Source organism: Grammomys surdaster, unplaced genomic scaffold (assembly GCF_004785775.1).
Source record: "Grammomys surdaster isolate TR1022 unplaced genomic scaffold, NIH_TR_1.0 185, whole genome shotgun sequence".
NCBI classification, from domain to species: domain Eukaryota; kingdom Metazoa; phylum Chordata; class Mammalia; order Rodentia; family Muridae; genus Grammomys; species Grammomys surdaster.
The window spans coordinates 7,416,646-7,425,962 of record NW_021604630.1 but is presented as its reverse complement, the minus strand read 5'-3'; positions in this window follow the sequence as shown (position 1 = coordinate 7,425,962).

Genomic DNA, 9,317 nt, shown 5'->3' with positions numbered 1-9,317 from the left:
AAGGGGGGGGGTTAAATAAATAAATAAATAAATAAACAAAAAAAATGTAGTGGATGTGGCTAGTGATGGTGATCGCTCAACCTTGCAAAAAATTTAGTGAGCTGTGCACCCTAAAATGGAATATGATGGTTTGTATATTAAATTTTAGTTTAAAACCGGTAAGAGCCATTGATTTATCTTCATAGGTTATATATCTATAGGATATATCTATATCTATATATAGATATAGGTTATATATCTATAGGATATATCTTCATAGAACATGCTGGAACCCATGTAATGGTGGAAAGAGAATGAAGTCATTATAGGTAACAATATGACCCTGGACCACAAGGTAGATAAGTAGCTTCCAGCTCAAACAGCAAAAACCCAAGACCAAGCTCTTCAGTGGAACATTCTCTGACCTTTTTTTTTTTTTTTTTTCAGGGATGTGGTGCTAAAAATTGAGCAACCTTGCTAAATGGTGCTTGGACGATGCACAAGGTAATAGGGCCTCGTGTATAAGACAGTGCTTTAAAAATATATCAGTACTGGCTTTGTGCAGATTCACGCAAAGGTCAAAGACGCAGCCCAGACTTACAGCACAGGTGGACCTCGAGGGTCAGAGTGGATAGTGACGATGTCAGGGAAGGAGGGCTGAGAAGAAGATGGAGACAAACAAGCCAGGGAAAGGATGACCTCACATCTTACAAGTCATGTACATGACATACTTATGTATTTATCTAAAATTATGTATGAGTGTAATCTTGTATAAAGGGATTAAATGTCAGATATTTTCTTTGACAGGAAACAAGACTACAGTCACTTTCAAGAAAGTCTTAAACATTCAGCAAGACTTCTCAGCCTTCCAAGGACTGATACAAGAAGTTTGGCTGTGATGGGACACATTTGTCATCTCGGCACTTGAGAGGTTGGTGAATGATGGTCTGCAGTTCAAGGCCAAGCTTGGCTATATTCTCTCATTAAACTGGTCTCCAAAAATAAAAATCTAAGACAAACGGTAAACCCATTTCAGGTGAGAACATCTTCATAAGGAAAAATGAAAATGAAAGAAAGTCCAAAAGAACAATGTAGTTTCTTCGTTTCACTGAGAATAACAACCACAGAGACTGAAGAATGAAATAGTTCCTGCTCTGGCTGTTAAGGTCTCCATGGCCCAAACTTGGTTTGTAACAGATTTCAAAACACGGTAAGACAATGGATGTAGAATTATTCCCCGGCCTCACTTGCACTGAGTTATTTGTCACTATCCCCAGTTTTAGGCCCCCAATTTTGTACTGTTTGTGCAACAGTTTAATCCATTAGCTTTGTGGGGGTCATGATGGTGGGAATTTTTTTTTTTAGGATATTAGAGGAAATTCACATAGACTGACAACAGGGACCCTTCACTTGTGCCAACACTTCAACCTGAGAGAGTCCATGCCACCAAGTTCCCAGCATGCATCCTGTGAGGACCATACAGTGTAAGCATCCATAGACCATGTTTTCTTCACTTCCTTCCCATTATCACCTTGTAATGTGTTTCTTGGGCAGGGAAACAGGACGCTTGGGCTTCCTGTCAGGCCAGGCCCCCAGGTTTTTTTGTTGTTGTTGTTTTGTTTTTTAATCAGAGCTGGCACTAGACTCATATTGAAAACTGCAAATTGGGCCAATTCAGGACAAAAGGTCCCCACGTCTATGTCAACTGTACACATAGATCCCATTCTCGTTCCCCTGTTCCCTTAACCCTTCTTTTTAAAAGAATTTTTATTTATGTATGTGTGAGTATTCTGTGTGCATATATGATGCATGCCAGCAGAGGGCATCAGATCCTATTAACAGACGTTTGTGAGCCATCCTGTCGTTCCTGGGAATTGAACTTAGGACCTCTGGAAAACCAGAGATGCCTTTATGGAAGAAATTCTTAACCACAGCCTGTTCCCACTCTTCAGATCACCCTGTCTGTCTTGTAAGTACCTCTAAATCTTATCACCAGGAAGGAGTGCTCCAGTTTTGGGGTTCCTGTCTACTTATTTGGGGCTGCCCATGGGTCAGTTTAGTTTCAGGGACTGCTATGTGGTGTTGCTGGTGAAAAAAAAAAAAAGCCAGTCTGGTAGCAGGACAAAACAACCACCGTATATGTTGCTGTGAAGAGACACCATGACCACAGCAACTCTTAAAAAGGAAATTGTTTAATTACAGCTGGCTTACAGTTTAGAGGATTAGTCCATCACCATCATAAAGCATGGTAGTGCTGAAGCAGACATAGTGTTAGAGAGGTAGTTGAAAGTTCTTTATGTAGATGGGCAGGAGAGAGAGAGAGTGACACTGGGCCTGGCTTGAGCATTTGAGACCTCAAAGCCCACCCCCACAGTGACACACTTCCTCCATCAAGGCTATGCCTCCTAATAATGGCACTCGCTGAGTCTATGGCGGCCAGTTTCATTCAAAACCACCACAAACATTAATTATAAAGACTGCCTTGGGCTCACACATTTTGAAGAACATACTGTCAAGGCAGAGGATATGCTCTGTATATAGTGGGAGTGGGGGATGAGACCCATAGCAAAAACAGAAAGTTGGACCCATACTTGTATTCATGAGGCCCTCTGTCAGTCTCCACAGTGCACTGAAATAGGTAAGGTTGTTTATATATGTTGCACGACAAAGGTCAGAGTTCAGAGGAAAGTTAAGGGTTGAAGTGGCAGGGTCTGGAACCCCAAGGAAGATGGGTAAGAGGGCTTATGGGCCAAAATGACGAGCAGATAAGAGGGACAGAGCTCTGGGCCAGTGATGGTTGGCCCACAGGACCACTTGAAGCCCTTGAGGAAGGTGTATAAGGTACATATCATGGTTTGTTTGTTGTTTTGGTTTGGTTTGGTTTTAGCTTTTGAGACAGGCTTTCTCTGTGTAACAACCTTGGCTATACTGGAACTTGCTTTATACACCAGGCAGGCCTCAAACTCACAGAGATTCATCTGCTTCTGCCTCCCAGTGCTGGGATTAAAGGCACTGGACACACCATACCCAGCTCATCTCCAGCCTTCTCATGAGGTTGATTGTAACAAACTAAGTAAAGATAGCTTTCTAAAAATGCCTCCACCTGTTTCCAGAAACACATAGCAGAGCATCCTGTAGATAAAGGGTTAACTAAGAATAACTGTCATCACTTTTTGGTCACCAAAAGGAACCAAGAGAGCTTAAAATAATTAACATCCCTTGACACACTTGTAACATTGGGCAATAATACCAGCCAAGTGAAGAGTAGAGAGTCAAGGTCAATAATAAAAGTGAAGTCAAAGATAGACAGACGGGGCTCTCCCTCCCCTGACTTAGTGGACAGTGCATAAACAGTGTGCGATTATCTCCCTTGTTGGGCCAGGATGTCATGCCTGGAGTGTAGAGCCTACCATTGTCTCCACCAGGGCTAGTCAATCCTTACAGCAATTCCCTCAGTCTCTGCTGTGACTCTATACAAATTCTAGGCAAGATATGACTTCTTCCATTTTGGAACACCCCAGCCTCTGTTTGGAGTCGCCCTCATGTTCCCTTAATTTCTCACTTTTCCTTAATGCTTCAGTTTTTTTCTGGAATTCTTCTTAATAAATTTTCATTTTGCATGCACCCACAGCAGTCCACAGCTTTAATCTTCATTGGTGAAAAAAAAAACCTCTCAGAGTCACAGTCCCTGGCTGTTATTTGGTGACTGTGTGTGCCTGGCACCCTAGATCCTTGGGTGATACACATAACCAGACTGTCCTGCTGTACTCGAAAGCCCTTTATCACTAATCCCCTAAAATTTTCGTTTGTAAAGTGTGTAGAAGAAGCACATTAGAATCAGTGAAACAAAACCTATGAAAAAAGGAGAAGAGAATTGTAAGAGTGCTGCTGACTCTTACTCTTACGCTCAGTGAAATGTCCATCAAACTAGCCAAGGGGCCGCCATATTGAAATCGGGCTGACTCAGCTCTCTTCCCTGTGATGGAAGCTCATTTCATCTCCCATGTGCCTCTCATCCTCAAGGCTCCAGGATTTCTTGGCTTCCTTTTATCCCCAGCTGCCACTTGGTGTTTTCTGCAATTAACTTTTTTTTTTTAAGATTTATTGATTTTTATTTATGTGAGTACACTGTCGTTGTCTTCGGACACACCAGAAGAGGGCATCAGATCTCATTACAGATGGTTGTGAGCCACCATGTGGTTGCTGGGAATTGAACTCAAGACGTCTGGAAGAGCAGATGCTGCTCTTAACCACTGAGCCATCTCTCCAGCCCAAATTACAGCAAGTCTTACTGAAGTATTCGTTCAGCATTAACCAGGAACCATTTCGTCCTATAAAGTGTCCAAGAGCTGCGTTTAGCAGACTGCTTGTTCTTATTATTTGTGTAAGCTTCTGGGGACCGATGTCAGGCCTCACACATGCGCCCACTGAGGTATGTCTTCTATCCACGGCTCTCATTTCATATCATTTAATTTATCCCTCTACGTCCCCCTTTTTCTGGGTTAGGGTGTAGCTTATGAAAGGTTGATTTGTTATAAATTTCCCCATTTTCTTTACCCTGGCAACTTTAACAAAACCATCCCGTGGTCGTTGCTTAATTTCATTATTTTATTAAGATCATGAAATGGCAATTTTCTAATTTTATGTTCCTTGGCATTCTTCTACTGGGAACTACTCTTTAAATAGGACTTTGCATCTGCAGCTAGTTAGTCGAGCACCCTGAATACAACTTGCATGGGGAAGGCAGGAAAAATGCTCGATTCTTTCTCTTGTATTTACTGGAGTTTACAGTAATGAGCGTAGTACCCCAGTGACCTTCAATCAACACCCAACCTTTGCTCACCTCTCTTCCTGTTAGTCTCATCTGGTCTCAAGGAACTCGGTAGCTGTCATGAGTTTTTCCCAAAAGTTACACTTAGATTGCCCAAATCATTGCCAATGGGAGTCTTTTCATTTTGGCTACTGTGTCCCTGTCACGTAATCTTGGAATGCTTCCTGGATTTCCAGCAATGGCAAGATTACATCAGCCATTTCTCCAAAGAGCCCCGGTACTTTTTGAGAGGAAAGCTATTTAAAGGCTACAGCTAAGCATTGAGAAGCTGTTTCTATGAGACTTTCCGTTGATTTCCTTCAGCTTCACGCGCCATTCTTATGAACACATCTAGGAAATAATACTAATAATAATAATATATATATATATATATATATATATATATATTCATTTTGTATGTGTGTGCATGTGTGTGCTTATGCATGTATGTGCCTATGTATGTGTATGTGCATGTGTGTATATATGTGCATTTATGTGTGTATGTATGTGTGATATGTGTTTATGTGTGTATGTGTGTGTGCGTGCGTGTGTGTGTGTGTGTGTGGTGTGGTATACTAGAAATTACCAGGACCTTGCTAATGATAGGCAACCATTGTACTATTGAATTATCTCCTTAGCTCTTCCAAAGTAATTTAGGTTTCTAGGCTTATAGGTCTTTATCATGAGACTTATCTTTCTCTTGAGACAAGGTATCTCATATTCTAGACTGACTTTGAACTTACTATGGTGTGGAGGATAACCTTGAACTCTCGATCCTCCTGTCTCTACCCACTAAGTACTGGAACTGCAGGCATATACCACCTGCAACTGTTCTTTTCAAAGTCACTCTTGCAAGGTATGATAAGAACAACAGAAATTGAACTGACTGGTTCTAGTTGACACCAGGTTATGCTAGTGTACCATGTTTGTGTAAGGATTAAGGTGGTGAGACTTTTATTATCTTGTTCATTTAAATTTACCTGCTGGGAAGTTTTTTTCCTGATTTGTCCAATCCCAGTGTTTCAGAAGATTAATACACAGTTTGGTTTTGTCTGGTCGAGGTACAGTAGCATCAGTGACTCTATTTTGATATATGTCTTGGAGTTGGGGACCCTGTAGAAGCTTAGCCCTCACTCTGCACTTCACAGCTGTGCTTCTCTGGAGAGCCCTGAAGAACATAATCACTGTGGATTGGATTTAGGGCTTCATCACACGTACTAGGAAAGTGTTTTACCACAGAGCTATGACTTTTCCCCAAACTACTGAAGATTGAATCCAGCGTCTGGTGAATGCCAGCACATGCTCTTCCACTCACTCAGCTAAGCTCCTAGTCACCAAGGAACATTTGGCCTGTGACCTTGCTCCTTAAACTGTTCCTTCTGCTTGTGAGGACATTCTCCTCTCCTTCATCATGGCTGTTCTTACAGCCCTCTGCTTCCATGTGGTACTGATGGGACAGTTTGTTGCCACTTGGCCTTGCTCTCTCCCCTCACCACCCAGTCTTCCCCTCTGAAATGACTCGATGCTTTGAAGTTGTCAGAGCTATGCTCAGTGACTACTGCAGGCTTCTAGCCCATCAGCATTGCCAGTCTTCATCCACTTTGCTACTGAGTCCTACTGGTATCCCATTCTGTATACCTTAGAAATGAACTCAATATCTCTGATCAGAAATCTGAATTTCCGCTGTAAATCTTTTTACCAAGCTTCACATGCCTGCCAAATACCCCTTCTACTTATCAGAAACCAACCTCAGTTTAATTTTCTTCCCACATGCAACCTATCAGCAAATTCTACTCATTTTTACCTCCAAAATAATATACCTTAAAATTTCTCCTCCTCCCCTTCCTCCTCCCCTCCTCCCCCCCCTCCTCCCTCTTCTCCTCCGTCTCTTCTTCCTGTGCTATAGACTGAATCCAGGACTTCATCATACCAAATGATTCTTCCACCATTAAGCTACAGCCCAGTCCCCTCTCCTATTGGCTACCATCCCTGTCTCAGGTCAAGCCCACTTACCTGAACCACTTCAACAGCCTTCAAATAGATTTTTTTCCACTTGTGTCCACAATTTCACTTCTGTTAAAAATTCAGTCGTTACCACCTCTCTGTTTACTCTCTTCTCCATGACTGAAACTCATTAATATGGCTGCTCAGCCTTACATGGGCTTTCCCGTGGCCCTTGGTTCTTGTCTTGTACCTTTCTTCTCCCTGTCTTGCTATGCTGCAGATACGTAAAGTTTGTTTTCCTCCACTTTAAACACTGTTTGGCCTCCAATTTCTTATAGCTGCTTTTCTGCCTCGTCTCCATCTCCTTTCATCTCTCCCTCTGTTCTTAGCTGAGACATCTCCTGCTCAGAAAGGCATTATCCTATCCCAAGCTCAGTTTAGTGGAGAGTCACTGCATAGCTGACCATGGTTGTACATGTGGATATGCATGTTTGTTTAATACCCATGTCTTTCAGGACCCAGTTGGGGATTAGGAATCACGAAGGTCTTGGTCACTAGAACAATATTTGCATCTAGAAGGCACACAGTTAATATGTGCTAGCTGATGAGTGCATTTGAAAAATTTGACGGAGTAAGCTTACCCACGTCAGACTTCTCTACAAATGCCATATTCAGTGGACGGCAGCTATTTCCACTGAAGTCAGGAAAATCCTGACTGCAGCCCTTTGACACAGCGAGGGTCAGTGAGGAAAACAACGGCTGCATTCATTCAGATAGCTGTTTTATTGTTTATTTGATTGCTTTGTCTTTTAAAACTGTGTCTCACTGCATAGTCCTGGCTGGCCTGGAACTCATTATACAGACCAGGTTAGCCTCAAACATGCAGCAATTCTCCTGTCTCTGCCTCCTGACTGCTGGGATTACATACCCAGCTATGCTTTATGGTTTCTTTTCCCCGTGAGTGGGTGAATGCGTGATTATAGGTCCATGTGCTCTTGAGTGTATGCATGTAGAAGCCGGAGGTTGACATCAAAGTCTTCACCAATCTCTCCTCATCTTATATATTGAGGCGGGTCTCTTGCATCTGGAACTCATGAATTTTGCTAGTTTTCTAACTTGCCTCCTAAGTACTGGGATTACATAGTAGGGTGGTAGGGTGGGACAACACACACACACACACACACACACAGAGGCATTTACATGGGTGTCGAGGATTGACATTCTGGTCTTCCCACATGTGTGACAAGCACTTTACCCATGGTACCACCACGCAGTCCATTCTGTTATATCTTATTCAGCCTCCTTATTGGCTGCATATCTCGCTAAGATCTGCAAAAATAGCCCCTAACCATTAGGGCTTTGGGACTCTCATGGACATGCTTGGACATGCTTAACCCCATTCTGGGGCATTTCCTATTACCACCATTTATAGGTAAGAACATATGTGTCCAGCACAGCTTAGGACTTGACCTGACTAGAGTGAGGATGAAATAAAGGACAGACAGACACATGTCTAGAAGACCTGGGATCAGGTGGGCCTTGCTCACGTCAACTCTACGGGCCCACTCAGGACTTCATTCTCTCTTTACACACTCACTCGGGCATCCCTGACTCCCCACAATGGAAAATGGAGTTTAGAAAGATGGAGGAAGTAGCTGGGCATGAGGACACCCATTTAAGGTCAGCGAGGGATACATAGTGAGTTCAAGGCTAGACTTGGGTACATAAGCCACTATTTCACACACATACATAGATACACACTCTGGATAATATTTTCTTTAAAAGAAAAAAAAAAGATTGAGGCGCTAGACTGGGAACTTCCAGTTAGTTTGAGGAAAGGCTGGCTTTAAACTCATTCTTTGGATTCCAGTGTGTGTTTTGTTTACTCCACTGTATCTCATAATGAGGAGAGAAGAGTATCCGTATTTTCCTCAAACACAGCCACATGGTATCACTGATTCTTGGCAGTGGAATCTGTTTATAAAATATTGGGAACTCTGGGGTTAGAGAGATGGCTCAGTGGTTAAGAGAACTTGGTGTTCTTCTCGAAGGACCCAAGTGCAGTCCCTAGCATAAATAACACACATACCCATAAATAAAATACTTTTATCTTAAACTTTATTATTAAAAACAAAATGTTACAAATAAAAAAAATCACACATGGAAATAAACCAGACCCAGGGAATATACAAGTCAATGAACTTCAATACAATTGGGATAAAATATATAAATAAAATATTGAGAACCAGCTGTCTTGTGTTTGCTAGTGAGGCAGGAGGGCCACCAATTCAAGGTTAGTGTTGACCAAATGTAGTGAGATCCTGTCTCTAACAAGCAAACAAAGCTCATTTCCGCTTTGAGATCCCAGGGTAATCAAGAAGACCCCTTGTTTTTGTTTTCTGACAACTCCTTGCCCTCAGTGACAGGGAGGGAGGGCAACTCCTGTGGCTTAGAGTGAAATCACCACCTGCCTACAGGTGGCCAGCAGAGGGCCTTCTGTGGGAAAGGTGCATCCAAGATGACAGGTCCGTGGAGTACACCAGGGTGTTTAGTGCCTGAGTTCAAAGGCTCAGCCTTGCTGGGA